Source organism: Galeopterus variegatus, unplaced genomic scaffold, assembly GCF_000696425.1.
Source record: "Galeopterus variegatus unplaced genomic scaffold, G_variegatus-3.0.2 Scaffold12597, whole genome shotgun sequence".
Lineage (NCBI taxonomy): Eukaryota > Metazoa > Chordata > Mammalia > Dermoptera > Cynocephalidae > Galeopterus > Galeopterus variegatus.
The window spans coordinates 5454-11920 of record NW_007738708.1 but is presented as its reverse complement, the minus strand read 5'-3'; the positions used below and the strand labels follow the sequence as shown (position 1 = coordinate 11920).

General features: G+C 38.9%; 1 pseudogene; it reads left to right on the top strand.

The window, feature by feature from the left end:
• The first annotated feature begins 2604 nt into the window (after window positions 1-2604).
• Window positions 2605-3106, top strand: LOC103581225 (annotated as a pseudogene).
• Window positions 3107-6467: the final 3361 nt, after the last annotated feature.

Here is a 6467-nt window from a genome sequence, read left to right as displayed (position 1 = left end):
ATTCTAAGAATAACTCAATTGCATGACTGGCACACAATCAGCACTGTCCATGAGCTGATCGTGCACCAAGACCCTTACACCTGATTTTACCCTGTATAAACCTTTGTCACCACGCAATCGAGGAGCTCGGATTTCTAGTCTGAGCTACCCATCCTCCTTGCTTGGCGCTTTGCAATATAATGTCCATCTTTTCATCACTACAATCCAGTGTCAGTGTATTGACTTTACTGCACATAGGTGAGTGAATATTGGTTCGATTTGGTAACAACTGGATTCCTGAGTTCCATTTTCTCTCATATCCAACACATTCTGCCTGTTTCTCACCTCAATTTCCTTCCAGCACATCCTCAAATATCTTCTCTGAAAATGGTACATAAGGAGAAAAATGAGCCCCTGAATGTCTAAGTCTTCATTTTTGACTGAAAATGATCCATTACTGTCTGGCTATAAAATAATAAGTTCAAAATCATTTTACTACTAGTTTCTCTTTGAATAGGAAGACTAAGAGCTCTTTGTGTATGGGACAGCATATCCATTAAGAAACCTTATTTTAGAATAAAGGGTGACAAACTGAACTGAAAAGCATTGGCACACACCCTAGCAGCCCCCAGTTTTTCTTGAGTTTTCAATTTCTTTAGAAAAGAAACCTCCCAGTTGTTAGTCAGGAGGTAAATTCCAGCCACCTGGTCTCAAATGGGGACAAAAGAGAGTGACTGTAAAGCCAATGGACACAGATGTCCCATAGGTAGACTTTTAAATAAACGCCCTGACTTTAGTAATCCCTTTTCTACCTGCCAACGAGTCTTGAACCTCTTGGGATTTGCCATGGCAGAAAACCCCCTTCATTTTCCCACCCTGGGCTGCAAATTCTTCTTCTTTTATCTTTCCGAACTCATGACATCTGTTGATGCCTCCCTCCCATTATCTTTGCTTTTATTTATTTGGTCTTTTTTTTTTTAAGTTCCTTCACTATTAATTTTTTTTTTTTGTCTTTTTTTTTTTTTTTCCTTTCGTGTCCGGCAACGGATCGCAACCCTCAGTGTCGCGCCCGTACCGGACCGGGACCGGCAACGGGATTGCAACCCTCGGCGTCGCGCCCGCACCTTGCTCAGCCAGTGAGCGGGAACCGGTCTGTACGTGGGATCCGAACCCTCGGAAGGAGCGCCGCCGCGCTCCCAAGCGGCGCACTGTAGCAGTGCGCCACCAGGCCGGCCCCTTCACTATTAATTTAATGAAACAAACACATGCTCTGTCTGCCATCTTGGAAGAGCTGGCACAACTCTCATCTAGGAAGAGCTTTAAGGTTGGCAAGTGATGGAGCAGCTATTGTACAGGACTCTAGTGAGACACCTTATAATCAAAGGTAGGACTCACAAGATTTAAGGCAAAATCTTCCCCCTTTAAAAAGGAGATGGAGATGAAGCCCAGGATTAACTCATAGCTAGGCTCATATATAACCACTCTGGGACCACAAGATGAGATGGCTCCAGCCATCCTGGTTGGCTGAGAGCCTGGAGCTCAATCCCAGCCTAGATGACCAACTGGCTATTCTGTGACCAGAAAGAGGGGAATTTAAAGTGTCTGAGGAATTGCTCTACAGCTTGCAAAATATTTCTATTTAAAATATAAATAAGAATTTTGTCAGGGGTTCAACTATTATGGTTACTGAAGTTTCTAACACAAAGGGGATCACTCCATGGCCCTGAAGTAGGAAAGGGGGAGATGACTTTCCTAAATAAGACTTTTAAAGAAAACTGTATCTTTGAAAGTCCATTCACCATTTCCTACCTCTATGAGCATGTCCAGATTTTAATAATTCTTAGTTCAGCATTTCATTTGGTTAAATCACTCCAGATAAAACCAAAGGCCTATTGACTTTGTTTTAGATAGAAAAACATAACCCTATGGGAGTAATTTTAGAGTTCGAAATAGGAAGTATTTAGTGTAATTTGTACTAGTGAGATTATTAAATCTTAGGGTGGCATTTTTCTCATTTTGATGCAGAGTTCAAAGTTTTTTGGCTGTAATGTAATATTGATTGGTAAACATTAAAAACTACTTAGCTCATCACTATTTTTAAATCGTATATGCCCATTAATAACCTCTGATTTTGTACATATTTATTTTATATTCACAAATTAGAGAAAGCTGCTCTATTGTTAATCAAATTAGAGGAATATTAGGAGAACACTTGCCTTTTTCAAAAATTTTCTTTAAGTAATATTTTAATTTAAAAGTAAAGATTAAAGTTATGTATGGAAACTAAGATAAAACACAACAAAATATGGTATCTGAGCAATAAATGGATGCTGCAGCTTTTATAGAAAATGGAGATTATATTTTTAAAACGGAGTGTGTGATGCTGATAAAGCCAAGGTCAGGGGTTGAGGTACCAGTACAAGAAAGAAGGAAAGAAAGAGAGAATGAAAGAAAGGGATGGTGGGAGAGAAAGAGAGAGAGAGAAAGAGAAAGAAGGACAGAAAGAAAGAAAATAGGAATTACAAAATATCATAGCATTGTTGTGAGCTTTACAATAATTATAGAGGCTCTTCCTGTGTTCTCTTGTTCCCTGAGCTCTGCCTGCACTCAAGTTCTCTCTCTGCCATGCCCTATTCTGAAGAGACCCCCTCCATCTCCCCCAGCAAGTGGGCTCAGCCTACAGAGAAGGACAGCATGCAGCACCACATTGCCTGGCTTTCAGAGCACACCACAGCCCTGATCCAGCAGGGACCTGGGCAGGTTGTGGGCAGTGATCTGTACAGTGTCTATGATTATACAGTACCACCTATGGAGAAAGCCCTTGTGAAAACACACATTCAGATACCTCTTCCTTCTGGTTGTTGTGGAAGAGTAGCTCCACTTTCTGGCTTGGCTGCAAAACACTTCATAGATGTAAGAGCTGGTGTCATAGATGAGTATTTATAGAGGAAATGTTGGCATTGTAGTGTTTAATTTTGGCGAAGAGAAGTTTGAAGTCAAAAAGGGTGATTGAATTGCATAGTTCATTTGTGAACAGATTTTTTATCCAGAAATAGAAAAAATTCAAGTTTTAAATGAAAGGAGTTCAGGAGGTTTTGGGTCCACTGGAAAGAATTTACAAAAATAAGAAATTCTAAAAAATACAAAATGAGAGAACATCCTTTTAAAAAATAAATAAAGAGTATTTCCTTAAAATATATAGAGAGAATAACCTGGGACATCATTAAGATGGCAGAATAGATGGGGAAGAGTGTCACTCTTCCCCACTACCAATCAATATACAACTATTATTATTATTATTATTATTATTATTATTATTATTATTATTATTATTAACATTAGCAGGTGGCTGGTATGGGGATCTGAACACTCGACCTTGGTGTTACAACAGCACACTATATACATCTATTAAAAAGCAAATACTGCCAACCTGGGACCACTGAAGCTTGGGAGAAGAGGAGGAGAACCTGGCAGAGTTCATGAAGTCAGGAGAAGCCATGGTGAGAGGGATTGGAAACCCCTCCAATTGTTTCAAGCCCCAGTTGCTTCAGGGCCAGCCTGGTAAGGGACTGGAAGCAGTTTCAGCACATGGAGCAGAAGCCAGCAAAAGCTACAACTGATCCTTTTGTGTGAAGTTATTTGGAGTCTGCAGGGGAGAAGAGGGCCTAGGAGCACAACATACCAGCCCTGAGGCCAGTAAGAACACTGACAGTATTCCTGTGGACCCATGTATGAGTGAGGGGCGGCTGCTGACCAAATAAAGGAGCCATCCAGAGGTTGATGAGTCATTGTGAAGAATCTGTGCACAGCCTGCCCCATAGGAAGTGTTTGGGATAGAGGGATGGCTATCCCCTGGAAGAATATTGGAGCACAGTATGGGCAATATTGGAGCACAGTATGATCTGCCTTGTGATCAGCACAGGCCCACTCACTGGAAGCTAGTCAGGGCCAGAGAACTGCAGGGTGCACAATTTGCTGGAAAGACTCAGTCCTGGGTCAGATTTTCCACACAGCTCAGGTGTATCTAACCTCACAAGACCTGGAAGTGATTAAAAGACCAACAGTTAAGATCTGATCCACACAAAAAGCCTTCCCCAGAGAATGAGCAGCAAAGCAGCAATTTAGCTCAAACACAAGATTCAAGTGCTGGTCTTCACAGGAAGTTCTCCAATTTTGGAATTAACCAAAGGATAAAAAAAAAAAAATAGTACAATGCAGAGCTTAAGTGGTGGTGGTAACAAAATCCAGCAGGAAACTGGAAAAAAAAAAAACAAAAAAAAACCCAAAAAAAACCCCACAGACCAGAAACAAAACTCTGATATTAACCAGTGACATTCTAGAACCACCAAATAACACTAATGAAAACTAGAAGTAGCAATCTCCTCAAATTCCCAGGCATTAATGTAAAGACACAAAGATTAAGAAAGAAAAGAAAAATATGTTACAATCAAAGGAAACCAAAAAGAAGCACCAGCAATGGATCCAGAGGAACAGCAGATTTATGAAAAATCAGGATAACCCTCCTGTGTTAGTCCATTTCTGTTGTTTATAACAAAATACAAAGAACTGGGTAATTTGTAAGAAAATGAAATTTATTGCTTAGTTTCAGAGGCTGGGAAGTCCAAAGTCCAGGGAACACATCTGGTGAGGCTATTCTTTGGTGGTGTCTTTTCAGCAATGCAGGGGTCTCACATGGCAGAAAATGGATAAGCAAAGAGAGAGTTCCTCATGCATTCTCCTTTTAAAGCCCTCAGAATCATGCCCATGACCACCATTAATCTATCAACTTATTCCTCAGTGAATGGATCAATCCATTCACTAGGCATAGTCCTCACAGTCCAATCATCTCTTTGAGTCCCTACCTTTCAATTGCCATAATAGGATTTCCCACCTTTTTTACACGGTCACAGTAGGGACCAAGTTTGAGGGGGACATCACCCTACAGCACCTCTTAAGGATGTTCAGGTCATCACAGGAAAATACAGACAGAAAATTAAATGATATCTAGAAAACAATCCAGGAGCAGAATGAGAAACTCTACAAAGGAATTGAATCAATTTTTCAAAATTTCTAGAAATAAAGAATATATTATCTGAACTGAAAAACTCAGTAGAAAACTCCAACAGCAGACTTAATCAAACTGAGGAAAGAATCTATGAGCTCAAAGGTAGAACATAAAATTATCAAGTCAGAGGAGCCAAAAGAAAAAAAAAAAATTTAAGTGAAAGAGAAATATAGGAAATATGGGACTCCTCAAGCAAAATAACCCCTTCATAATTTGCAAAGGAGAGAAAAAAGGAAGAGATGTAGAAAGTACATTCAAGGAAATAATGCTGAAAATTTCCCAAGTACAGAGAAAGGTGACAGCATCCAGGTACAGAAAGCTCAGAGGTTGTCAATCACATTCAATACAAGGAGGAACACCCTAAGGCACATCATAATCATATTATCAAAAACCAAAGACAAAGAAAACATACTGAAAGCAGCAAGAGAAAAGAAACATGTAACATTCAACAAACCCACAATATGTGTCTCAGTGAATTTTTCAGTAGAAACCCCATAGGCCAGAAGAGAATGGGATGATATATTCAGAGTGCTGAAGGAAAAAGACCATCAGCCATGAATTCTCTATCCAGCAAAACTAACCTTCAAATATGAAGGAGAAATAGTCTTTCCCAGACAAACAAAAGCTCAGGGAATTCATCAACACTGTGCCTGTCTTATAAGAAATGCTAAAAGGAGTTCTTCTATCTGAAAGAAGACAACACTAATGAACAGTGAGAAAACATTTGAAGACAAATGACTCATTAGTAAAGTAAGTTTACAGACACCCTCAGAATATCCCAATGTCATGAGGATGGTGAATAAACTGCTTACATCCTTAACATGAAGACTAAAACCTAACAACATATACAACAACCATATAAGAGATAGGCAATATTAAAAGATATAACTTAAAACAACAAAGTGTGAAAAAGTGGGAGGGAATGACACCAAAGCATAAAGTTGGCTTTGGGTTTTTTTTCTTTCTTCTTAGGTATAGAAGTTAAGTTATTAGTCTAAAATAATCTGCTATAACTATATCATGTTTTTTTTGTAAGCCTCATGTTAACCATAACACAAAACCTTGTAAGAGACATACCAAAAATAAATAGCAAGAAATCAAAATACACTTCTAGAGAAAACCACTCAATCACAAAGGAAGACAGTAAGATCAGAAAAAAGGGGAAAACAATCAACCAAACAACCAAGAAAAAGGTAACAAAATGGCAATAACAAGTCCCTATATATCAATAATAAATCTAAATGTAAACAGATTAAATTCCCCAATTAAAAGACACAGAGTGGCTCGATGGATTATAAAACAAGAACCAACAATAGACTGCCTATAAGAAACACACTGACTGAAAGTGAAAGGATGGAAAAAGATACTTCATGCAAATGGAAACCAAAAAAGAACAGGAGTAGCTACACTTATATCAGATAAA